Below are 26,529 nucleotides of genomic sequence, written 5' to 3' on the forward strand. Positions count from 1 at the left end.
GAATACCACTTTCCCAGACCATTTGTAAAAAAGACTGTCCTTTATTTTTTTTTAAATTTATTTATTTATTTTTGGAGAAAGAGAGGAAGAAAGAGGGGGGAAAACATCAATATGTGGTTGCCTCCCACACACTTCCAACTGGGGACTTGGCACACATCCCAAGCATGTGCCCTGCCTGGGACTCAAACTGGCGACCCTTTGCTTTACAGGCCTGTGCTCAGTCCACGGAGCCACACCAGTGTAGGCTGTAGAATAACTGCCCTTTTAAGAAAAAACAAATACAAAACAAAACAATCCTTTTTTCGAAAGTTCTTGACACTATTTTCAAAAGTAGTTTTACCACATATATGAGGTTTTCTTTCTGAGCTCTCTGTTTTATTTCATTGGTCTGTATGTCTGTCTTATGCCTGTACCATTGTAGCTTTGTAGTAAGTTTTGATTTCAGGAAGTGGGAGTCCTCCAGTTTTTTTTCAAGGTTGTTTTGGCTTTTTAGGATCCTTTGAGATTCCATGTGAATTTTAGTATTTAAAAAAATTTTAGCAGAAAAACATTGGGATTTTGGTAGGGATTGCACTGAATATATATGTACATCTCTTTGGGTAGCACTGATATCTTAACAATGTTAAGTCATTCAACCATAAACATGGTATGTGTTTCCACTTATTTATGTTTTAATTTTTTTTTCATTGTATGAGCCTTTCACCTCCTTGGTTAATTCTTAAGTATTGTATTATTTTTGATGCTATTGTAAATGGAATTGTTTTTGTAATTTTTCCTTTGCTGAATTCAGTTAGGTATAACAGTGTGTGTGTGTGTGTGTGTGTGTGTGTGTGTGATCTCTAGGGTTTTCTGCATACAAGCTCATATCAGCTGCAGACATAATTTTACATCTTTCCCATCAGGATGTCTTTTGTTTCTTTTGCTTGTGTAATATGCTCTGAGTAGATTATATTGAGGTAGGTTTGTATTTATAGTTTATTGTGGGTTTTTTAAATCATTAAAGGCATTGAATTTTGTTACTCCTTCTGCATCAGTTGAAATGATCATGTGTTTTATTTTCTTTCACTCTGTTGAGGTGATGTATTACATTGATCAGTTTTCATATGTTGAACCATCTTTGCATTCCTGGATTAAATTTCACTTGGTGGATGATTATTCTTGAATTTGATGTGTAGTTTTCCACAATTTTGTGAATTTTTTTGAGATCTCCTTACTGATTTCTAACTTTATCCCCTTGTGGTCATTGTAGATGCTTTGTGAGATACCTACCTTTTAAAATCTGTTAAGACTTTTTGTGGCCTAAGTTATGGTATACCCTGGAAAATGTCCCATATGCACCTGATAAGAATGTGTAAGCTTTTGTTGAGTAGACTGTTCTGTATTTATCTGTTAGATCTAAATGGTTTACTTAAGTTCTCTATTTCCTTGTCTTTTATCTACTTTTATCCAGTATTGTAATAGTTTCCAACAATTATTGTAGAACTGTTTCTCTTTTCAATTTTGTCAGTTTTTAATTCATATATTTTGATGGTCTGTCATAAGGTGTATCATCAATGTTTATAACTTATATTGTCTCTTATTGGACTTTTATTAATATACATTATTCTTTGTCTCCTATAACCTTGTTTTAAAACTTTTAAGTCTATTGTGTCTAATATATAGCCACCCCTGCTTTCTTACAGTTACCGTCTCCATGGAATGTCTTTTCCCAACCTCTCATTTTAAATCTTTTTTTGTGTCTTTGGATCCAAAGTGAGTCTCTTGTAGACAGCATATAGTTAGATTATGTGATACCTGCCTTCTGTGTCTTTTGGTTGGAGAGAGTAAGTCATTTCCATTTACAGTAATTACTGATATGAAAAAACTGTTGTCATTTTTCTGTTTGTTTTTATATGCCATATGTAGCTTTTCTTGTCCCTCATTTCCTGCATCACTGTCTTCTTTTGTGCTTTAATATCTTTTTAGTGAAATCATTAAGTTCCTCTCATTTCCTTTCATGTATACTCTATAGCTATTTCTTTGTGGTTGTCATGGGGATTACATTAAACATCCTAAATTTATAACTCTTTAACTTGAATTTATACCAGCTTAACATTTATAACATTATGAAAATCTCTGCTTCTTTATAGCTCCTACCCCACCTATTCTGGTGGTTGATGTCTTCAAAATTCCATTGTTATACACTATGTATCCCAAAACATAAACTAATTATTCTTTTAAATTCATTAGTCTTAAATATAGAAAACAAAATATGAAGTTACAAACCAATGTTGTAATAGTAGCTTTTAGACTAATAATTTTAAAAAGTATGTTGGTCTCTTAAATGTGGAAAACAAAAAGTGCAGTAACAAACATTGTTATAATAATACAAACTTTTGTAAATAACTGTGCATTTACATTTATAGAGGTGTTTGCTTTGCCATTGAGCTTTGAGTTTGTCTAGTGTCCTTTCATTTTACAGTGTAGTGCCCCCTTCATTTGAACTTTAATAATTTATATTGATATTTATTTTATGGCGTGGAATTGGTTTATTTTGGTAATTAATTGAAGTCTACTGAAAAAGAGTGCATATTTTGCTTTGCTAGGTAGAGTGTTCTTATAAGAGACAGTTCAGTTGCTTGGTAGTGTTAATTGATTGTATTCTGGTGAGATACATATGCATCATATAACATAGAATATGCCATTTTAACCATTTTTAAGTGATTAGTTTAATGGCATTAATTACATCCAGCATTGCACAATCACTATCTCTCTCTGTTTCTAAATTCATTTTATTACCCAAAGCAGAAACTCTGTACACGTTAGACAATAACTTCTTGTTTCTCCCTGCTACCCTCCAAATCACTATTAATCTAATCTGTGTCTAAGAATTTGCCTATCCTAGATACTTTATATAAGTGGAAGCATACAGTATTTGTCATTTTCTCTTTGGTTTATTTCATTCAGCATGTTTTTAATGTTCATTCATGTGCTAGCAAGTATCATAACTTCATTCTTTTATGGCTAAATAGTGCTTCACTACATGCATACACCACATTTTATTTATCCATTTATTTGTTGATGGATATCTGGATGTATTTCACTTCTTGCTGTTGTGAATAATGCTGTAGTGGATAATGCTTTAAAAATGTTTAAATTCTACCACCTTGCTAGCTTTTAATTTCTTCCTCTGTTATTTAGTCTCTTTTCTTCTTTTTTCTGTCTTTTTTGAATTACGTATTTGTCATGATTACACTTGTTTCCTTTGTTTCTTACTAGGTGTAAGTCTTTGGTTGTATTGAGTGGTTGCTTTGTGATTATACTCTCTGTTGTTAACATATCACAAGTGTACCAAGTGAAATTTTCTTGCTTCATAATATAACCTAAGAACCTTATAACCTCCTGCAGCCCCTTCTTTAAATTTTGTTCTGTTGTCATATTTTTGTTTCTATGTACAATTTAAACTCCACAATAAATTATTATTTATTTAAATTTGTCAGTTACCTTGTACAGATACTTAATATAAAGAGTTATATTTACCCACAAAATTGCCATTTCCAAGGTCTTTATTCCTTTGTATAAATGCAGATTTCTGTTACAATTTTTTTCTGCCTTAAGGATTTCCTTTAATACTTTTTGTAAAGCCAAGTTTGTTGGTGATGAATTATTACAGCTTCTGCACATCTTTAAAAGTATTTTTTAACCTTTTAAATATGTATATTTTTCTGGATATAGAATTCTAGGCTGACGGCTGCTTTTTAAAAAATACTTTAAAGATGCTGCTGCATTGCCTTCTGACTGTGTTTCAGAAAACTAACTACATTTGTTTGTACATAGCGTATCTTCTCTTTTATCTGGCTACTTTAAGATTTTCTTTTTACCAGAGACTTATAAGCAGTTTGGTTGTTTGCTTGACTTTGGTGTCATTTCATGTTTCTTGAGATTGAGTTTAATTGAGATTCTTTGATCTGCAAGTTTAGTTTTTATCCAATTAGTAAAACATTTGGTCCTTAATTTTTAAAATTGTTTATCTCCTCTAGTTTTCTCCTTTAGCAAATCTAATTATACATATATTATTCAGCTGTAAGTTGTCCCACAACTCAGCGATGCTGTTTTCATTATTTTTTCAGCCCTTTCTTCTGTACACTAATTTTGTATCAATTCTGTTGCTTGATCTTAACTTCTACTAATATTTTCTTTGGTAATACCTCATGTGCTCTTAGTCCATCCAGTGTATTTTTCACCTTAGACATCATTGTTTTCTTTTTTTTTTTTTAAAGATTTTATTTATTATTTTTAGAGAGGGAAGGGAGGGAGAAAGAGAGAGAGAGAGAAACATCAATGTGCGGTTGCTGCGGGCTGTGGCCTGCAACCCAGGCATGTTCCCTGACTGGGAGTCAAACCTGCGATGCCTTGGTTCTCACAGCTTGCGCTCAATCCACTGAACTTCACCAGCCAGGGCGACATCATTGTTTTCATCTCCAGAATTTTAGTTTGAGTTTATCTTAAAAAATATATTCCATGTGTATTCTTATAGTGTTTGATCGTTTAATAACTTTTTGAACACATGGAATATAATCATTAGCTGTTTAAATCTCCTTATCTACTAATTGTTTTAAAAATCTGTCATTTGTATCTCTTTGGGTTGTTTTAATTGAATTTCTTTCTCATTTTGGATCATAAATCCTGCTTCTTTGGATGCCTGGTAACTTTTCTTTGAATGCCAGGCACTGTTAATATTACCTTGTCATGTACTAGGTTTTTTTGTGTTCCTGTAAATATTTGAGTTTATTCTGAGGTGTAGTCAAGTTATTTGAAAATAGTTTGATGTGTGAGGAAGGTCTTGTTTTTTAAGACTTTTTTGTTGCAACCAGAGCAGCTTTTAGTCTAAGGCTAACTATTCTCCATTACAAACCCTTCTGAGTACTCTCTTGATGCCTTGTGAATTATGAAGTCAGTTGCTCCTAACTGTTGAGAAGTTGAACTCGTTCAGGCTCTTGTGAGCTTTGGGAATTTTGCTAATTCTTTTGGGTGTTCCCCCCTTTCCCACCTTTAATTTCTTAAAGCACATGGGTTGACTTTGTTATATCTAGCCTGGAGAGGCCACCAAGTAAGTATATTGCTTGACCTTTCAACCTCAGGGCACAGTAGCTCATAGCGTTCTGTTTATATAGCTCTCTCTTGTTAGTCCTTGGCTTTAAAAAGCCCAAACTAAAAACTCCAATAAATACAGAAGTAAAAAAACTTCAAGTACAGTTTTTACAAGTGAGTATCACTTTTGCACCATCATAAAGTTACATAAGTTGAACCATAGTAAGTAGGGGACCCTATATTTGTTTACATATGTCCTTTAGATGGATATAGCTTCTATTTATAATTCAGCACTGAGCAGTTTCTGATATGTAAGTACATAAAAATATTGAATGGTTTTAGTATGGCTTTAAAAAATATTATGTACACAGACTTTCCCTTGCATCATCAAAGAAAAATTAGTTTCATGGTTTTTTCATAATACCTTCATTGTTAGTCCTAATTTGGATATTATGCTATTGGCAGTGAAAAATCTTGAAGAGACTTTAGAACAACCATTTCTGCTTAAGTGCTAAAGGAGATTCATTTGAAAACTGTGCTAGATGGATTACATATTTTGTTAGGATGCATGTTATAGGTATTCTTCAGGATAGTTATTTTCAAAATGTGACCCCCAGACCAGTAGCATTAGCATTACCTGGGAACTCTCTTTCATTCTGTGGTAGTAATAGTCTTGGAAAATATTTAACATAGTCCCAAATCTTGAGTTTCTTAAGCTTATGTGAAGGTTATTACAGCAAAATTATCATTTAATTGTTGGGGTTACTGAAAAGTAAAAACTTGATAATATAGAAAATGCAATAGGAAATAATGTAAAAAGAAAAGCTTGTCTGTATCACACAGAAAAATGATGTCCTAACTTGACTATACCTGGCTTCTTCCAGTTGCCTTACTGAAGGATTGGATTGTTTAAAACTTAATGATAGTTTCAGTAGAAGTAAGTTCTCTGTTTTTCATTGTCTCGAAGGAAACAATTTATATGTATAATATGATGGAGGTAACTTAGTATATAGCATAATTATAGATAGGGTTTTATGATCTATTTATGAGGGGGACCCAAAAAACCAGAATTTATTTATAAAAAATTGTGTATTTTTACATGTTAAAACTTCAGTCACCTTCAAAGTAGTGTCTATTTGATGCAATACATCTATTGAGTTGTTTTTTTCTGCTGCCGAAAAACGGTTTCTGAACTCATAGATTTTGATGCCTTTACTGCTTCTGTTTTTTGTTTCACATCTTTCACATTGGCAAAATGTTTCCCTTAGAGGATTTTTTCCATCCTGGGAAACAAACAAACAAGCAAAAGTCTCTTGGGGTGAATAAGGAGGATGGGGCACAGGGGTCATTCTATGCCAGTTTTGGTCAAAAACTGCTGAACACTCAGCAAGTTGTGGGCAGGTACATTTGTAATCACCCATCATAAAATGGGCAAACGTGTTGAAAGAATCTTCAAAAGAAATTCACTGAAGCTGAACAAGCTTCTCACAACAATGCCAGCTGGTACACTGATACAGATAGACTCCTAAAACATTCATCTATTGGGGTAAACCTGTACTACAAGGGGCCTGCCCCCCTGAAGGTAATTCCATGTTTTTGGGGGGGTACCCCCTCATATTTCATAGTAGCTTTAACATTTTTAAATGAGAGTAGATTCCTATTACATGAAAATGTTGACATGAAGTTATTTTTAAAAGCTTTTAATAGTTATTTGATCATTTAAATTTTGCAAGGTGTTTTAGTAAAAGACTTAAAACTGTTACTAAAGTTTTGGGAGACTTATATAAAATGGCACATTTTTAATATTCATCATCACTTTATAGCCATGATTTTTATATAAAAAAATTGATACAAGTTCTAGTGTCTAATACATAGGAGTGGTACCCTGAAGGGGAAGAGTACTTTAACTTTTCTATTTAGCTTTAACATTTCTGCTCTTAAAAATGGATTACCCATTAAGGAATACCTTATATGTATATCAATATATACATTGAATGAAAATACTTCTTGTAATATTGAACTATAATTCTTTGGTAATCTGTTGGGTTTCATTAGTTTTATAAATAATTGATCAAGTTCCCAGAGATGTAATGAAGATGATTGGGTCAAAGATTTTTTCAGAGTATGTGGCATTAGTCTCTGTGATCATAGAAAAATCTAAATGTTCATATGACAGTTTTAGTTTTATCAGTATATCTTATAAACTAACTCAGTTGTCTACTAATATAAATTAGTTGCAAAATGAATCACTCTGAATTCAGTGGACTTTCTATTACAATATTTATATTTACATAAATTGTACCTGTAAATATTTATGTTAGAATTATCCTTAAAATTTCATTGTAATCATTGGAAGTACTTTTTTGGAGTAAAATATAAAAATCAATTATGAATTTTAACAAATAGAAGGAAGAGTCATATATGTATATATGTGTGTATATATATATACACCTTGTGAACATAATATAATTTAAAAATAAAGTGCAAATAGAATTTTATAATCATATTTTAAATGTATGAATTCTGTGAAGAGAAAGGGTTGACTTTGCTACAGTTTATTACAAAGCTAAGGTTATGTGTCATTACTTATATAAAATAGTCTTTGTTCAGCTTCTTATAGCACTAGGAGAATTGTGTAGTTCCATTGATTGGTTCCATGCAATGGAAATCTGACCTTTCACAGATGTTTGAGAAATTGCCAGCACAGCATGATCAGCCAACTAGACAGTTTTCCCCTTGTTATTTGACAGACCTTTAGTGGTTAGAAACATGCCAAAGAAATTTTAAACTACTTTTCACAATATCAAAGGTTTTCTAAAATCCTAATAACACTTTGAAAAATATTGACAAAATAAGGTAGATTATTTTCCCAAATCATGATTACAGCTTAGGTGATTTTTAAATGTTTACTTATTAAAAAAAGAAAACTAAGAAAATCCTAATTGTGTGAATAATATTTTACTTTGTTATTTAGAATATTTTTGACTATAAAATTAATATTAAGGGTGATGTATGTTATTTTTTGCTTAGGTCATATTTTTCCTTCTGTAGGTTAAACATTGCAGGTATAATTTATTTTTGTGTTCTTATTTAATTGTAAGTAGTTTTAGAAATACAGACATTTCATATAGGTTACATGTATCACAGAGAAGTTGTCCCATCGGGAACTCCTAGGAGCAGGATGCTACACTAATGTATGTTAAAGTCTGTTCTCTGAAGGACAGTATTTTTTAGAGGATATAAGAGGTTCAGCTGTGTACTTGTGAGAGTTCAGCATGAACACTCTAAGCACTGTTTTCTTCAACTTCATCAATTCAGAGTACAGGAAGAGGGAGAAGGAGCACTTTAATGTTTGAGAATCAAATGATGAATTCATAGTACCAGTAGTTGTGAGACTGGATCTTTTCCTGCAGGTGCTGCTGTTCCATAGGGCATAGCAGTTGCTTTACATTGTGTGAAATGTGGAATTTTTAAAAAAGATTTCATTTTAAAGTGTTAAAAATATATAATCTTACATAGCTCCATTTTATGGTTTTATAAGTTATGTATTACATAGGTTTATATACTGAATTAGTCCTTTTAAATAAAGGATTATGATTTGTAGTAAATGCTGATATGCACTTACCATTAATCAATTTATATTTAAACTTACTAATTGCACTATTGTATTTCTATTTCTATTTATATATCTAAACTTAATAATTGTACTGTTGTCATTTCATTAATTTTTGGTGTGTGAAAACGCTAATTGTGCTACTTAGTGAACTTACTACTGGCAAATGATGTTAATAACAAACTGGATTGGATGCCCAGTTGAATTAGATAATTCATTTGGGTACATTTCAAAGTTTTTTTGCATCTTTAGAATAAATAGTACTTTTTCTGAAATACTTGGTAGAAGTGTGACAATGTATACTGACAGAACCAAAGATCAGTAGATAAATACATTTAGGTTTATGGGCCAGAGAATATGACATTACATAAATACAGCTAAAATTTGCACACATTTTTCTAGTATAATTCTTAGGTATTTAGTTATTTATATATTAAAAATGTATAAATAAGATTTTAAAAGGTTAAAACATTAAGATATAGAATTCTCTTCTACATGATATGGAAATCTTACTCATTCTTTACCATCTTTCTCTGTTACAAATTCAAATTCAATACACTTTCTAACTATATTCAAGTTGAGTTGCTATAGCCAAGTACCTATAAAGCGAGAACTTTTTGTGCAAAAGTCAGTAATTACCTTTAGATACTAGACATGGAAATTATTTGCCTGTCTTTACATTTTCCTGTTTGCTTCTAATCTGGCATGAGATAATCCTGGTCCAAAAGTACTGTATACTTGATAAAAACTACCTGGTTACATTTCTGTGGAAAACAATTTTGCTTTGTCGGTGTTCTTATGTAGGAGGCAAGTAACTTTCTAATTACAGCTACAATGTTTCATAATTAAGGATTCAGAGTACTAGTCTCAGTATATGCCTTATCGAAAATTTTTTTTCTTTAAATCCCCATATAATTTTCAACAAATTTATCGCTTGACTTTTCAGTTCATAAGGAATAAAACTGAGGCAGGTGTGTGTGTGTATCAGTAGTTTTATTTTTATATTGTTAATTAGTTCATATTTATATTTAGCTGCAATTTTAATTTGTGTTTTCATTGATGAGTTATTTGTTGAGTATCTTCATATGCTTATTGGCTCTTTGGATATATATCCTTTTCATTGAAGTGCCTGATTAAATCTTATACCCACTTAAAAAAATTGGATTGTCTTTTTCTTTTTGATTAATAGAAGATTAAGGTCTTTATATATTCTGGATAGGAGTCATTGACAGCAGGATTTGAGACTAGAGTGAGCCAAGTGTGGTAGTTACCATGCAATTTTAAGGTGGCATCCACCTGACTGTAGGGTTGAGTTCCTTGTGTTCTGTATTGCATTTTTCCAAAGCATTCCCGTGATTCACTCTGTAACTCAGAACCCTGTTCAAATGTTGCCTCATTAGAAAGGCTATCATATCTAAAATAACACACCAGTATTCTATTATTCTATATTATCCTAGACAACTCTGTGTTCTTCAAAGCACTTATCATCATCAACTGACATGGACTTAAGTTTATGATTTCTTATTTTTGGTTTATTGCTCTCTAAAAGCAAATATGCTTCATCAGAGTTGGAGCTTCTTTTTTTTGTCCCTTGCTGTATACCCAGTAACTAGAGCATTTTGTTGTATGTAATAAGGTGTTAATAAATATTTGTTAAATATTAATGTAGGGAAGTTGAGAGGAGCAAGCATACAAAAAAGATGAGTTTTATTTCAGTTGTGCTAACTATAGAGAGAATAGTACAGATAAAAGACTGAACTAAGTCAGGGATCAGCAAACATTTTCTATAAATGATCAAATAGTAAACATTTTATATTTCGTGGGTTTTACAGACTGTGCTACAGTCGCTCACCTCTGATATCAGTGTAAGAAAGTATCCATAGACAATGCATAAATTAATGAGGGTGGCTGTGTTTTAATAAAAGTTTATATACAAAAACAGATGGATTGGCTTGTGAGCTATATTTTGCTGACTCCTGGACTAGGTAATGGAGAACTATAAATGTAAGACTTACAAGCGTAATCTTGATTCAGAATTTAGTCATGATATGGAAAGAAAAAGATATTCTAAGAAAATTAGTCCATCAGTAGTAGGTAAGCTGAAGAAAAAAGTGATTGGAGACAGAAAATAGTTTGAAACATTTAGGCTTATATAGGGCTTACTACATGGGAGACACTATATTGAATTCTTTATATATGTTAATTCATTTAATCCTCACAAAAGCCATATGAGATAGATACTATTATTAACCCCTTTGCACAGATTAAGGGAGTTGAGGCATAGAAAAGTTAAATAATTTCCCAAGTTCACACAGTTAAGTTGTGGAACAGTATTTGAACATTTACTGCTCCTTATCAGTGCTGTTTTACCTCATAAGGTAGGTAAGAACTGAGCTATGATATTGGCAGTGAAAGGTACAGGGCAATAATGAGGAATGTGAATGAAGTAGGGCCTGATTGTGAAAACAGGACTGAAATGTTAAGTAAAGGAGAATGATTGGGGGGGAAAATTCCCAAGCATTGCAACAAGAATGAAAATATTCTTTCTGGTACATAAGGAATGTGAGAAAGGGAGCTTATTAAGGAAAGATGATATGTTTTGTACATTGCTTGAGATGAGGATGAAACAGTATTGCATGGAACTGTGTTATTGGGAATAAACAATGAAAAGTTGGGTGAGAGTGTATCTAGAGATGAGAATCTCAGAGTCGTTATCATTATTTCAACATATTTTGAGCAGCCGCTTCATTCCAGATTTGTTCTTTATGTGGCCCTTGGTATTTACAGTGGTTTCCACGTTGACAGGTAACCATCAGTTTCTTACTTCTTCACATTTTATTTTTGTCACTAACATTAACTCTTCTTTACAACTGTTAGCTTATGATAGACTAAGTTGAGGTTTAAAAAAGATGTGAAGATGTGTTGATTTAGGAGAAATCCATAGTTTTGTTGAGTTGTGCATGTTCTTTGCTTAACCAAGGTCATTTACTTAGTAAATTTTTCTGCAGAAAAGCCATAAAGTACATGTGATTAAATTTGTGCCTAGGCGAAATAACATGTTATATGTCACTTTGGGGTCATTTGTAAATGGTTAAAATATTTTAAATTAGGAATACCTGGTGCCTGCTACTATTAGTTTCTCAGATACTTGATAATGTTTCCAGGCATTCACAAAGGGGCTGTGAGACTTTTGAATGTTGCCAGAGAATAAAAGTTTTTTAAAAATAAATATTAGCCCTAGCTGTGTAGCTTAGTGGATTGAGCTTGGGCCTACAAACCAAAGGGGTCGCTGGTTTGATTCCCAGTCAGGGCGCATGCCTGGGTTGTGGGCCAGGTGCCCAGTAGTGGGCATACAAGGGGCAACTACACATCGATGTTTCTTTCTCTTTCTCTTTCTCTCTCTAAAAATAAAGTGAAAAAGTGAGTATTAATTTTAATAAAATTGTTATCACTGTGCTCAGAGTATTTTATTGTAAATGTAAATAAATTTCACATCTTGTATGTATTCTTCATACAGAATTTTTCATGTAATCTGTTCTTTTCTTTGAGAACCTACTGTGTTCTGGGTACTGTGTTGCTCAGCATCCCAGACATGGTTATATCCTCTCAGAACTTTCTGTCCATGGTGTTTTTGTATGTAACAAGGTTTCAGTTACAAGTGGTTCCTCAATGACCATGCTTTTGAACTGCTAATGATACTTGAGTGTATTCTGAAATTAATGCATAGTAGAAAGAACATGAAAACAAACATTTAAAAAGTATGTTTCCAAAATATCAAAAGTAGATGAAAATGTAAAAACTAGATACACTGGTATCACACCATATGCACTTAGAGTATATTTTTATTTTGATTAGATGGATACCTGATGTTTATATTATCATGACTATATAAATAATATTTTTGGTTGCCTACTCTGTATATGTTGACTTTTAACTTCTTGGAAAAAATACATACTTTGGAGCCAACATTGTCTTGCATTTCCTCCCTTTATTTAGTTTTCTGTGGACTTGTCACAGATTTAATCAGATACTCCCCAAGTTATGTGAAATCTTTTTTAACATACTCAAGTATATATATTAGGTATCTTGTCAATTTTATCTTCTTTATGTAATCTTTTCTGGGGCTTTTATATCTGGATACTCTAGAGTCTAGACCTCTTGTGGTCTTGCTTTGTCATCATTCTGATGATTCTCTTTCCTTTTTCATTGAATTCTTTCCCTGGATTCCATTTTTGCTTTATTCTCTTGAATTATTGGTAGATTACATCCTCCAGTAATTTCTTTAAAAAGAACTACCTGTGTGGACACTTCTTGATGCTTGTTCATCTGACAGTATTTGCATTCTACCCTCAAACTTGACTATTATCCGACTAGATATAGAATTCTGAGTTAGAGATAGGAAATGATTTTTCCTGAAATTTTTGAAAGTATTGGTCTAATGTCTAAAAGATTCTGGTGTTGCTTTTGAAAAATCATATAATTTTTCTTTATGATCTTTTACATGAAAGAAGCATGTGGGGTCTTCTCTTTTGTGTTTGGAAACTTCAAAATTAGATTTCTAGGCGTACTTTTTAACCAAGCATAAAAAGTGCTATGTGCGTAGCACTTGAGGAGTTGCTTTTCAATTTGGAAACTTTGACTTTAGATGCTGGGAAATTTTTTTGACTTGTTTCTTCTTTTCTCTCAATTTTATATTCTTTTTTTTCTGGATTTTTAAAAAAATTTTATTTATTTTTAGAGAGAGGGAAAGGAAGGAGAAAGAGAGGAAGAGAAACATCAGTGTGTGGTTGTCTCTCACACACCCGCTACTGGGGAACTGGCCCCCAACCTAGGCATGCACCCTGACTGGAAATTGGACCAAGAACCCTTTGGTTCACAGGCCAGTGCTCAATCCACTGAGCTACACCAGCCAGAGCTTTTCTAGATCTTTTGTATTGGGATATGGGACTGTGCTGGTCCTCTTTATTTTTTTCTCTTTTAAGTTCTTTTTGTTCTAGTTAGTGGGAAAACCTTTTTAACTTTACATTCTAAAACTTCTATTGCATTTTCATGTTTGCTATTAAAGTTTAATTTCATAAAACTTTTGTTTTCCAAATGGTTAGTTTTTGATAACCCACTATTTCTGTGCTTTGTTATGTTTCTCTTATCTTATTGAGAGTATTATTCATTTTTTGGTATGTTTTCTTCTTTCTTTAGAGTCTTGTTTTCTTTGTAGTCACTTTTTCTTTTGTGTATTATTTAGTCTCTTTTATATCTGGTGTTTCACTTACAGGAAATATCTGGAGGTTCTGACTACTCATATTTAAAAGCACATTGGGCTCTGATTTCATAATCAGGTGTGGCTCAGTTGATTAAGCATCCTCTGGCAAAGTGAAGGGTCACGGGTTCAATTCCTGGTTGGGGAACATGACTACGTTATGGTTAAGGTCCCTCATTGGGATATATGGGAGAGACAGCCAATCAATGTTTCTCTCCCTTTCTCCCTCCTTTCCTCTTTCTCTTAAAAAAATAATTAATTAAAAAAAATTATGCTAAGTGAAATAAGCCAGGCAGTGAAAGACAAATACCATATGATCTCACTTTTAACAGGAATCTAAACAACAAAACAAAGAAACAAGCAAAATATAGTCAAAGACACTGAAATAGAGGACAGGCTGACAGTGACCAGAGGGGAGAGAAATAGGAATTTCAGGGGAGATTGGGAAGGGTTTACAGGAACAAATTTAAAGGACACATGGACAAAAACTAGGGGAGTGTGGTAATGGGAGGGAAGTAGGGAGGGATGGGTGGGCGGGTTGGAATGGGAGTAAAAGGCAGAAAACTGTACTTGAACAATGATTAATTAAGAAAAAAAAATTAAAAGCCCACTTGGACCTCTAAGCTTGTGGATGGAGTTTGTTAGCTGTAGTCATGTCTGTTTTGAGATCCCGCCATTTCCTTGGGAAACACCTAAAGCCTGTATATTTAGGTCTTGTATCTTAACTGGTCCGGTATCCCAGAGGAATTGACTAGTCCTTTCCCTGGCTCTCACAGTTAATGCCCATTGAGGTAAAAATAGACTGGGAGTGGGAGGAGGAGAGTGTTGGTTCTCAACATATTTCATTATGTAAACTTCTACTTAATCCTGTTTCAGTAGTAATGTGTGCCTTCAGCTTGCTTTAATATGCTCCCTGATTTAGAGACCCTCTAATAACCTTTTCTAGTGGGGGAGGGGACATCTTTTTTGCCAAAGTGGAACACACTTGAGAGGCTGGAGACAGGAAGAGATCTGTGAGTCTAGCTGCTGCTTAAAACAGACTAGTCTTATATTTCCTATTAGCCCTCCTTGCCACTCATCTAGTTTTTGAATCTTTGGGGCTTCTCTGTTCTAAATTGGAGTGTTTATCAGCTTTGCCAAACTCTAGCTTTAGCTTAATCTTTTACTGCACAAATTCAGCTACCACTGCTATTGTTGTTACTTTAATATTAGTTATTTTGCCCAATTTTCCAATCTTTTGAAACCTTTTGGAATCTTCAACTTATCCAACATGTTAAAGTATTCACTTAACTTTGAATTCTGTTGAGTCTATCCAGATACCTTGATTTAAGTATGAGGATAAAGCAGTGTGGATTACTTTAGAAAAAATTCAGTCAGTTTTACTTTAGTTCTTGGTTAATACTTTAAATTATGGTTGTTTACCCAGCTCTGAGTATCTAGTGTGCTGTATTATTAATCAGTTTATACTTTTCATTTTATTCCTAAAATATTTTCAGATCTTTTCCCATAATAAAATTTTTTAAAATTTTATTTTAACCATTGTTCAACTACAGTTTTCTGTCCTTTACTCCCATCCCTCTCCACCTCCCTCCCATTTCCACCCCCACCCTAGTTTTTGTCCATGTGTCCTTTAAATTTGTTCCTGTAAACCCTTTCCATTCTCCCCTGAAATTCCCACTTCTCTCCCCTCTGGTCACTGTCAGCCTGTCCTCTATTTCAGTGTCTTTGACTATATTTTGCTTGTTTCTTTGTTTTGTTGTTTAGGTTCCTATTAAAGGTGAGATCATATGGTATTTGTCTTTCACTGCCTGGCTTATTTCACTTGGCATAATGCTTTCTAGCTCCATCCATGATGTTGCAAAGGGTAGGAGCTCCTTCTTTCTTTCTGCTGCATAGAATTCCATTGTGTAAATGTGCCATAGTTGTTGGATCCATTCATTTACTGATGGGCACCTAGGTTGCTTCCAGCACTTAGCTATTGTAAATTGTGCTGCTCTGAACATTGGGGTACCTAAGTTCTTCTGGGTTGGTGTTTCAGGGTTCTTAGGATATAATTCCCAGCAGTGGAATTGCTTGGTCAAAAGGCAGATCCATTTTCAGTTTTCTGAGGAAATTCCATACTGTTTTCCATAGTGGTTGTACCAGTCTGCAATCCCACCAACAGTGCACTAGGGTCCCCTTTTCTCCACAGCCTCTCCAACACTTGTTTGTTGCTTTGTTTATGATGGCCTTTCTGACTGGTGTGAAGTGGTATGTCATTGTAGTTTTAATTTGCATCTCTCTGATAGCTAGTGATATTGAGCATCTTTTCATGTGTCTCTGGATCCTCTGTGTGTTCTCCTTAGAGAAGTGCCTGTTCAAGTCCTTTAAAAATGTGGAACGTTTCACGAATTTGCGTGTCATCCTAGAAAATTAGCCATGCTGATTTTCTCTGTATTGTTCTAATTTTAGTATATGTGCTGCTGAAGTGAGCACCATAATATCATAATTTTAAAAATTTAATATATTAGTGCCTTGGCTGGTGTGGCTCAGTGGAATGAGTGCCAGCCTGTGAACCAATGGGTTGCTGGTTTGATTCCCAGTCAGGGCACATGCCTGGGTTGCTGGCCAGGTCCCAGTTGGGGCTGTACAAGAGGCAATGGATATCTCTCTCACACCAGTGTTTCTCTCCCTTTCTTTCTCCCTCCCTTACCCTCTTTCTAAAAAAAAAAAAATACTAAAAAAATCTAGTGCATTAGTTACACTAGCCTACCTAAAAGAAAATTTACTGATAAGGAAAAAGTTTAGGATTACTTTTAGTGAAATTAAATCAGCTCTTGGTGTAACCTTTTTCTTTTGTAGTGCTTACAAGCCATCTTGCAAATAATAGTTTCTTTATATTTAGATATAGATGACATGAATGAATTTTCAAGAGCCTTTTAAACTTGAATTATGTTTCTTTGGTACATAATTTTCTAAAAAAATTTTTTCCTTACTTCCGGAAACAGTGTGTTTTAGAAATCATTTTCCTTTCTTACAATGTTTTGCAGATTAGAGATGAATGCCTAGTTTGGGCCTGTGATTATTTAGGCTCCGTAGACAAAAACTAATTTAAAAAGTGTCTGGGTATTCTCTTACTGTCTTCTTTTCTCATTTCAACTTCATTTGCTTTATAACTATGTTTCTTCTACCTTTTCCAGTTTTCTACTCAATTCTCCTTGGTGGAGAAGATGGATGCAAAAGAGGAGGTGTGAGTAGTTCTTTATTCTCTCTGCATCTGTTAACATTATATCATCTTTCCCATGCAATATTCTTGTTTCTTCTTAGTTCATCCTCTTACATTTATGCAGTCAGTGGGCTTTGGTATTATTTATAAAGCTTAGTTTATTCTGGCAATATTCTTACAGTGTTTATGATATTAATTTGTAAATATTCTTACATTTCCTTTCTTCATATGTCCTTTTAAAATCTGACATCAGAAAACTATATAGCCATATTTTTTCACTCACTCCTCACCTTTATTCAGTTCACTGACATTTATTAAGTTTCTGGGAAATAAAATATTGATGATATTACTTTTACTATTAAGTTTGTATCATAAGGAATATCTCCTACCAGTTCTCATTAGAATTATCTACATCTATATAATTAAAAACTAATTTTTGTTCTCTTGGTCTCCCATCCACCTTATTGAATAGTATTTCCTCCTGGAGCTACATATGGTATTATAAATGTAGACTTAGGTTTCAGTTCTGGCTCTGCCAAATTAACAGTGTTGGATAAATCAGTCTTTCTGGGTCTTTCGTTCTCACCTATGAAAGTGCCAAATACCTACTTTATCAGTTGGTATTGAGAGAATTTAGATGTTAAAATTTAATTGAGAAAATATATATACATGTATTACATAAACTTCTTAAATTTCAAAAGCTGTATAATGGTATTATTTTATAAGGGTTGCTATCTACCGTATTTTTAGGAATATAAGACACACCGGACCATTAGATGCAGGTAGTAGGTTCTAGAGGAGGAAAATAGGAAAAAAAAATTTTGAAGCAAAAAATGTGATAAAATATTCAATAACCTGTGACCCCGCTCTACTGCCTGCCCCCCACCACAGTGAGATAGGTAAGCTACATTTGGACTATAAGTCACAACACCCTCCCCTTTTCCTCCCAAATTTGGGGAGTGTGTCTTATAGTCCAAAATATGGTAAATATTTATTGCTGTTTTTTTGAAATAAGATTTACATCTCTCTGGGAGCAAGAACTGTATCATATTGACCCTTATCTACTGCAACTGGTAAATAGCAATGACTTATACTTTTGGGTTGAATTTCCTAAGAAATGGACTTAAAACAAGTGTTAACATAGTAGACATTTCTTTTCACTGTTATGTTCTACATCTGTGTCACTAAAATTTAATGTTAAGAAAACAGCACTGGCTGGTGTGGCTCAGTGGTTTGAGCACCAGCCTGAGAACCAGGGGGTCACCGGTTCAATTCCCAGTCAGGGCACATGCCTGGGTTGCAGGCCAGGTCCCCACTGGGGGGCACATGAGAGGCAACCACACATTGATGTTTCTCTCCCTCTCTTTCTCCCTTCCTTCTCTTCTCTCTAAAAATAAATAAATAAAATGTTTTAAAAAAATAAAATAAAATTTAATGTTAACGAAACATTCTCTACATGGTCAATTTCTATGATATGTTTATAAATATTATTGTTTCTCATTATTCTCCTTCCCAAATTATCATGTTAACACCCTTGGGTTCATGCATTTCTGGATGCCTTCTATCTCTGCTACTCAGTTATTTTTCCTCATCAGTTTCTGAAAGCTAAATTATACACACATGTTACTATATTCCAATAGCAAATTTCATTTTTCTTGTTTTTTTATGTGAAGAAAAATACATTTTTACCTCTTTATGTCAAAATATTAAATACACCTTGAAAGTTAGTGTGGTTTAATATTGGATTATAAAAAAACCAAGATTGAAAATGTTAGTATGTCTGTTCTTATTCTCCCTCCCACCCTTTCTCATTTTAGAATGAGTTGACCAATTTCTCTGATGCCTTTTAAAATTAAATTTGTTGTTTTTCTGAATAATTGCATCTTATGTGCTGTTCCTCTTTATAACATTTTAATACAGTGCTATATTGATCATGGCGACAAATCTCTAGCCAAACATATTCTTTTTATGAAGTGCATCGTACTGTCAGGTCAAGGAAAAAAAGAAAGCCAATGTATGTCAGTTACTTTTTTGAGTTATTTTCTTACCTTATGCTTAATTCTTAAAACAATCCTTTGAAGCATTCATTACCTGTATTACTAATTTGAAACCTGAGTTTCAGAGAAATTTTATCATTCATAGTCTCAGCATTCTAACTCTAGAGAATATGCTTTTTGTACTGTAGTACATGACCCTGGAAGGCAGTGATATAGATTATTGAATACCATTCTATAATATCTTCCATGGAATCACTTATATAACTTTATCATCTGAATTTAAGCCTTCATTGTCTTAAATGATAATAATTCTCAGTACTCTTTATTCATTGTTCATCTTACTGAATTGATACTTATGTAGAATGTACTTTGGATGCATATTTGTGAAGTTTTAAAAAGTTCATACAGTTTGGATAAGTAATGTACATTTGAGACTAGCAGGACAACTCATATTAGCCTGGGGCAATGTGTTGGGTTTCCTGGTGACACTTAGTATTTCCAGCTCTCTGACACTGACCTTTTTTCTTTAAAGAGTTAAAGCAGGGCTCAAAGATTGTTATTTTTCTTCTTTTCTCTTGACATTGCTTTAGGTTTCAAACATTATTTTACTCCTATTTTTAATTATTACAATCAGATTTTATTTTATGCTTCTCTTCTTCCATGAGAGCAGAATGAGTATGGTGTGTTACAGGAACAGGAACAAAATCATGGTACCGATCTGTAGAGAAAGAGACTAGGGGTTATAGCAGGATTAGAAGAGTAAAGAAAAATGGTTAGGGGTTTGTCATCTAGCGTTAAGTTCAGACTTAATCTAGTTCCATAGGAAGCTAATAGAAAGTTTGAAAGTAAGGGAGTAATTTGACATCCTTTTTGAAATTTTCATGTTGTATTTTATTCCACAACAAATGGCAGATTCTAAAATGTACCAATTAAATTGCTAAAATGTAAATTAAATAGTGACAATATAACAAGTCTAATTTATAGTGTGGTCACTATGCGATGATAGAAAGATACAGAGATTCTTCCCAGTTTACACCTGGAGCTCTTGAAAGTTATTTTATAGTTTGAGGCAACATGATGGAATTTAAGTCCTGAAATCTTGGATTTGTCACATTCACTTTTATTTTATCCTCATGCGGAATAGGTCATTATAATATTCCTAAAACATTTTTTTCAGGTGAGTTATAAACACACAGTCACAATTTTATTTATTTGCTCAATACAAAGGACAGTTTTTTAAAAGAGGGAATGGAAAGTATATTTTAACAATAATGTTAAAAGTATTTTTTTGAATCTGCCCGGTTACTTCTTTCTCGTTTATTTTTAATGGTAATTTATTACTAGGTTTTTTAAAAATTAAGGGTTCTAGGTTATTAATATGTTAAAATCAATTAGTTTTATTTCCTTTTGTTTCTTGAGAGTTCATCTACCTCAGAAGTTATTGTTGAGAGAGGGGGAGAGCCTGTTCTCTATTAAGAAAGGGAGGAAAATCTAATTTTAGAAAATAGTACTTTTGTATATTCTGTTTTTGTTTTGGTAGTAGTTTTACCTCATATAAAGAAATTACTTGAATTTACTATAAAAATGAAAGGACTTTGTAACTATGTAAACAGTGAATATGTGGAATATGTCATAGATTTTCTCATTAGTAACTATGAATATTATTTCTCATTCTAGAAATTAAATTCTGTTAGCTGAGGATTTATTTGCATAAATAACACATCTACCTAAAAAGCATATCAAATGGAATGTTTCAGTATCAATGAGTAGAGATTTTACTTTATATCTCAATGTAATTATGATTTATGGCTCTCTGGTTGTATAGCATGATCTGTGTCTTTTAAAGAAATATTTATTTATTTTAGAGAAAGAGGAAAGGAGAGAGAAACATTGATTTGTTGTTCTGCTTAATTATGCATTCATTGACTGATTCTTGTATGTGTCCTGACTGGGGATCAAACCCACAACCTTGGCATATTGGTTCAGCACTCTAACCAACTTAGCTACCTGGCCAGGCCTTATCATCTGTGTCAGGGGTGTCAAACTTATTTTCACAGCAGGCCACATCAGCCTTGTGGTTGCCTTCAAAGGGCTGAATATAATTTTAGGACTGTATAAATGTAACTACTCCTTAACAGTTAAGCGAGAGCTCAGTTGCCGCTAGGTAGAAACAAGGTGCAAGGCCGTATAAAACAAGGTGGAGGGCTGGATGTGGTCCGCGGGCCTTGTGTTTGCCACCTGTGATCTTTGTCCTTAAGAATGATAATATAGTGGATTTAGAGATATTTGGTAAAAATACAGAAAGTTTCTCTATGAGAAACTTGCCCCAGTGTTTTAGATAAGCTCTTTAACTTTGAAATTTATTTATTGAAATCTTGAGGCTTGTGGAAATTTCTTTAATTAACAAAAGGGTATTACTGTTCAAGGTCAATATATTTGCATAATCCTAAATATTATATAAATATTTTTATTCATTATTACTAGCAATTTTCCACTTGAAAATAATGTACACCTATGCATGTTTTAATCATTGCTTTACAAAATTTTATCTTACATATTATACAGTATTGTGTAAAGATGACAGATTACAAACAAATCCTAGTTTTAATTGTTTTTATTTATGTGATGAAATGAAAGTATTCACGAAACAGTCAACACAGTTTTTGGGAAATAGTGGGCACTTCACATGGGGTTTTTTTGGCTTGTTTTTTTCTTTAAAGACAATATAATATTTGTTCTGTTCTGATAAGTGTTGACTTGGCTGATTTTTTTTTAATCTACAGGTTTTGGCAGACTATTGTAACATCCTTTCATACTTCTCTCACTTCTACCGTTATATAGTAATTTAAACCATTCTTAGCTGTCTCAATCTAAGTTTACCACATGAGACTGGGAAATGGTTTAAACAAAGAATAACTGAGATGAAGAGAAAGATGATAATTGTTTAAAGATAATTTTTCATTAAACAATGAATTTTGTATTTCATAAATACATAAAATAATTTTTTATTTTTAGTAGTACATTTATTTTCCACAAGGCAGCACAGACTGACAAAAATAGTAACACCCCACCCCTTTGGCTGTTATTCTATAATCATCATAGCTAACATTTCCAGAAATTTCCAGAATGTTTGTTCTGTCTCAGTCACTGTTTTAAGTGGTTTACACATTGTCAGCCCGTGGTCCTTGGTGCCAATTCATCGCCAACAGGAATTCCCAGTTTGGAGTGCATTGAAGAAGGAAACTTTGTTCAGTGCAAAACAGCTCAATTGTGATACAGCAAGGCTGTGAAAACAGCAGCTGTGAGGCAGCCATGGGGGCTAGGCAGCCCTGGGCCAGGCCCCTCTGAGCTAAATAGCTCTCCTCTGCTCCTCACTGATCTGATCTGCTCTGCTCTCTGTGCAGGTCTGCCTTGGGCCATGCTGGCCTGCTCCATTCTGCTCTGGTGAGATATCGTTGGTGTTTCAGTTCAGCCAGGGATATATTCTCTTTATTCTTTGGTGGAAAGGGGAAGTATGCTCTTTCAGAGAGGAGCTGGTTTATGTGGACAGCAGTTCCCACTCCTGGTTCCTAATTGGTCTGTCCTTATGCAAATGAGGACTCTAAATCTTAGCAAAAAATTTGTTTAATGAGGTGAGAAATCTTTGTTATTTCAATATGTATGAAGAATATACATTTTATATGAAGAATACACTTGCATTACGAATATATACTTATACGAAGAATGTAGTGACTGGCAGTAACTATATATGTAAGCACCTCTTCTGTATTCTTTTTTTTTTTTTAAGTAATGCTTTTTTAAAAAGATTTTATTTATTTAATTTTAGAGAGAGGGGAAGGGAGGGAGAAAGAGAGGGAGAGAAACATCAATGTGTGGTTGCCTCTGATACGCCTCCAACCGGAGACCAGGCCTGAAACCCAAGCATGCTCTCTGACTGGGAATCAAACCAGCAACCCTTTGTTTCACAGGCTGGCACTCAATCCACTGACCCACAGCAGCCAGGGCTTCGTTATTCTTTATTCATTTTTTTCATTGATAAATTTCTGGATCTCACATGGGCCTGCAAATTATATGATATATTTCTGATCAAGCTTTTTTTCCTTCTCACCTGAGGATATTTTTTGTTGATTAGAGACAGAGATTTATCACCCTTCTCCTGTACTGTCCCATAAATGCCCCTTTCCCATAAATGCCCCTATCCTTTCGTAAGTGCCCCTGCCAGGGATAGAACCTGCACCCTAGGTATATGTCCTGATCAGGAATTGAACCTGCAACATTTAGTTGTATGGGACCACATTCCAACCAACTGAGCCATCCGGCAAAGATGGGACCCACCCTACTCTTGACTGCATCTAGCCATGCAGGTTGTACACATGCAATTATAGGGGGCCCCATTCTCACAGACTTTTGAAGAGTTTTGGAACCAAATTGTACAATGGAGACTAACTCCATCTTTTAATGGCTTCTCTTTCCCCCTTATTCAACTGGTAGTTGATAGCAGCCTTACATGTTTTAAACCTTTTTTATTTAATTTGTTATAGTACAGATTTCAAGTATGTGGGGTTTTTTTTTGTTTGTTTTTATCAAGTGTGTGTTTTTAATTTTTGTATTTAAAAAAACCTTTAGTGTTATTTTTATAGTATGTATGTTCAGTGTCATTTTTAATGTATGTATGGTTTATTCTTGGAAAATTTAGGAAACAAAAATCAGTATACAACTCTTGGATAATTTTATTAGCATTTTAGCAAATTGCTTTTCTAGTTTTACATATTTTATAGTAGAATTGTAATATAATAATACAATAGTGAAAAGTTGTAGGTTCGGTGTTGGGCTGATTGATGATCAAGCCAGCAAATGAAAGAGTGAGCTGGAAACATGGGAGGTGGTGTTCCAGGAGTAAAGTGTTTGTAATTAAGGTTATGGAAAAACTATAACTTGGGGAAGGGAAAGGAGTGGTTGAGGGAGGATGGATGATCAAGGAGAGAGTGTTCTATGCATTGAGGAATAAAGAGCAAATGAATCTAATTCATTTCTAAGTTTAGTAGTGTAAGGGACATGGGAAGGAAAACAATAACATCTTGTGAGGGTTCCAGCAAAAAAACTGTGCCTGTGAAGAAGACCTATATTTTATTTAAAAGAAGAAGGCAAAAGATACAGAGTTCAGAGAAGTTGAAGATATGGTGAATTTTTTTTTTAAGACATAGGATTTCTTTTTTTTTTTTTAAGATTTTATTTATTTATTTTTAGAGAGGGAAGGGAGGGAGATAGAGAGAGAGAGAGAGAAACATCAATGTGCGGTTGCTGGGGGTTATGGCCTGCAACCCAGGCATGTACCCTGGCTGGGAATCGAACCTGATATGGTGAATTTTTGCTGGTATTATTCCAGAGGTCATTGTAGTAGATTTTCAGGAGTCCCATTTTAAAATGTTATAGGGAAAAATTAATGTTTAAGAAAACCAAGAGGCCCTGGCTGGTGTAGCTCAGTGGATTGAGTGCGGGCCTGCAAACCAAAAGGTTGCAGGTTCGATTCCCAGTCAGGGCACATGCCTGAGTTGAGGGCCAGGTCCCTGGTGGGAAGCTCATGAGAAGCAGCCACACACTGATGTTTCCCTCCCTCTTTTTCTCCTTCTTTTCCCCTGTTTCCAGAAAATAAATTAAATCTTTTAATTAAGGAAAAAAATGGAATAGCCAAGAAACCCTGACTGGTGTGTGGTTCAGTGGGTTTGATATCCTCCCACAAAGCAAAAGGTTGCTGGTTGAATTCCTACTCAGGGCACTCGCCTGAGTTGCAGGCCAGGTTCTCATCTGGCAGAATTGGGACTGTTTTTATATTGGCTTTATTTTTCACAGATACTTGTAATTAGTCATGCTACATTTTAGTCTTAGCAATAGGAGGTAATGCAGCAAAGGATTTATGTTTTACCAAAAGAAGGAGGAGCAAGAAACTTTTGAATGGGGATCTAGGGGATGGAAAGAACCTGTGTATTGGATAGCTAAAATAGCTCAGTGATTAGGTAGTTTTAATTAAAAAGTTAATAGTCCGCCCTGGCTGGCGTAGCTCAGTGGATTGAGCATGGGCTGCGAATCAAAGCATCGCAGGTTCGATTCCCAGTCAGGGCACATGCCTGGGTTGCAGGTCATGGCCCCCAGCAATTGCACATTGATGTCTCTCTCTCTCTCCCTCTCTTCCCTCTCTAAAAATAAATAAATAAAATCTTAAAAAAAAAGTTAATAATCCAGACTCATGTAAAATATCTCTTCTAAAAGTAGAATCACTAAGAAATGTAGTAGAAGGCATCCTGGACTCTCCTCAGCAGTGTTCCCATTTTCAGTTTTAGTCCCAGCCCTGTTATGTAATGAACCTTTGGAATTTAGCCTCTGTGATATGAATTTTCTCATATGTTGAAATAATACCCATCTTTTTTCTTTTAAGATTATGTTGAATATAGGATGAGCAAAGTATTTGAAAACTCTCAGTGTATTATAAATTAAATGTATTGTGCATTTAGAAAGTTCCACTGAGTACAAACCACAGTGGGAAGTTTAACAATAAATAATGAATCGGCCTTTACCTGTAATCAAAAAGTAAACAAAATTTCCCACTACAGTTGACTCTTGAATGACATGGATTTAAACTGCCCAGCTCTAGTCATACATGAATTTTTTTTAATAAGTACTGTAAATGTATTTTCCTTATGATTTTCTTAATAACATTTTCTTTTCTTTAGCTTACATTATTATAAGAAGAGGAGAGCAGTGGGGAGAAAATGGGGATAACTAATTGAACAACAATAAGAAATTTTTTTAATAAAAAATTTTGAAAAAAGAATACACTATTAAATACATATAACATATATATGTGTTAATTGACTCTTTATGTTAGTAAGGTTCCAGTCAGCAGTAGGCCATTAGTAGTTAAGTGTTTTGGGAATGAAAAATATTTGGTTGGCTAAAAAGTTCATTTGGTTTTTAACGTAAGATGGCTCTAGTAGCACTTAGTTGTCTTTCACTTCATTCAAAACAACTTTGTTAGGTTGTATAGTGACAGCTGTCATATCAGTGTGCATTTAAAAAAATCAAAATTGTTGAGTTTTTGTGTAGCATTTTAATATTGCAGATAGAAGAAAGTATGGAACATTTTCTGCATATTATGCTTCATTATTTCAAGAAAGGTAAAAACACAACTGTAAAATGCCAAAGAAAGATTTGTGCAGTTGTGGAGAAGATGCTGTGACTGATCAAACGTGTCAAAAGTGGTTTCCAAAGTTTTGTACTGGTGATTTCTCACTGGGTGATGCTCCATAGTCAGATAGACCAGTTGAAGTTGATGGTAATCTAATCAAGACAGTAATTGAGAACAGTCAACATTATACCATGGGGGAGATAG

At 33.8% G+C, this 26,529-nt stretch overlaps 1 protein-coding gene and 1 non-coding gene across 4 annotated transcripts in view; one reads left to right on the plus strand and one right to left on the minus strand.

Annotated features, from left to right (window-relative positions):
- JMJD1C (jumonji domain containing 1C) overlaps positions 1-26,529 on the plus strand; it is a 256,582-nt gene that overhangs the window by 27,848 nt on the left and 202,205 nt on the right. The window lies entirely within an intron of this gene.
- On the minus strand, positions 16,309-16,415 carry LOC123821231. The gene has a single exon (XR_006786082.1). It is a non-coding gene; the product is annotated as a U6 spliceosomal RNA (small nuclear RNA).

Source organism: Phyllostomus hastatus, unplaced genomic scaffold (assembly GCF_019186645.2).
Source record: "Phyllostomus hastatus isolate PE091 unplaced genomic scaffold, TTU_PhHast_1.1 phas_contig_38, whole genome shotgun sequence".
NCBI lineage: Eukaryota > Metazoa > Chordata > Mammalia > Chiroptera > Phyllostomidae > Phyllostomus > Phyllostomus hastatus.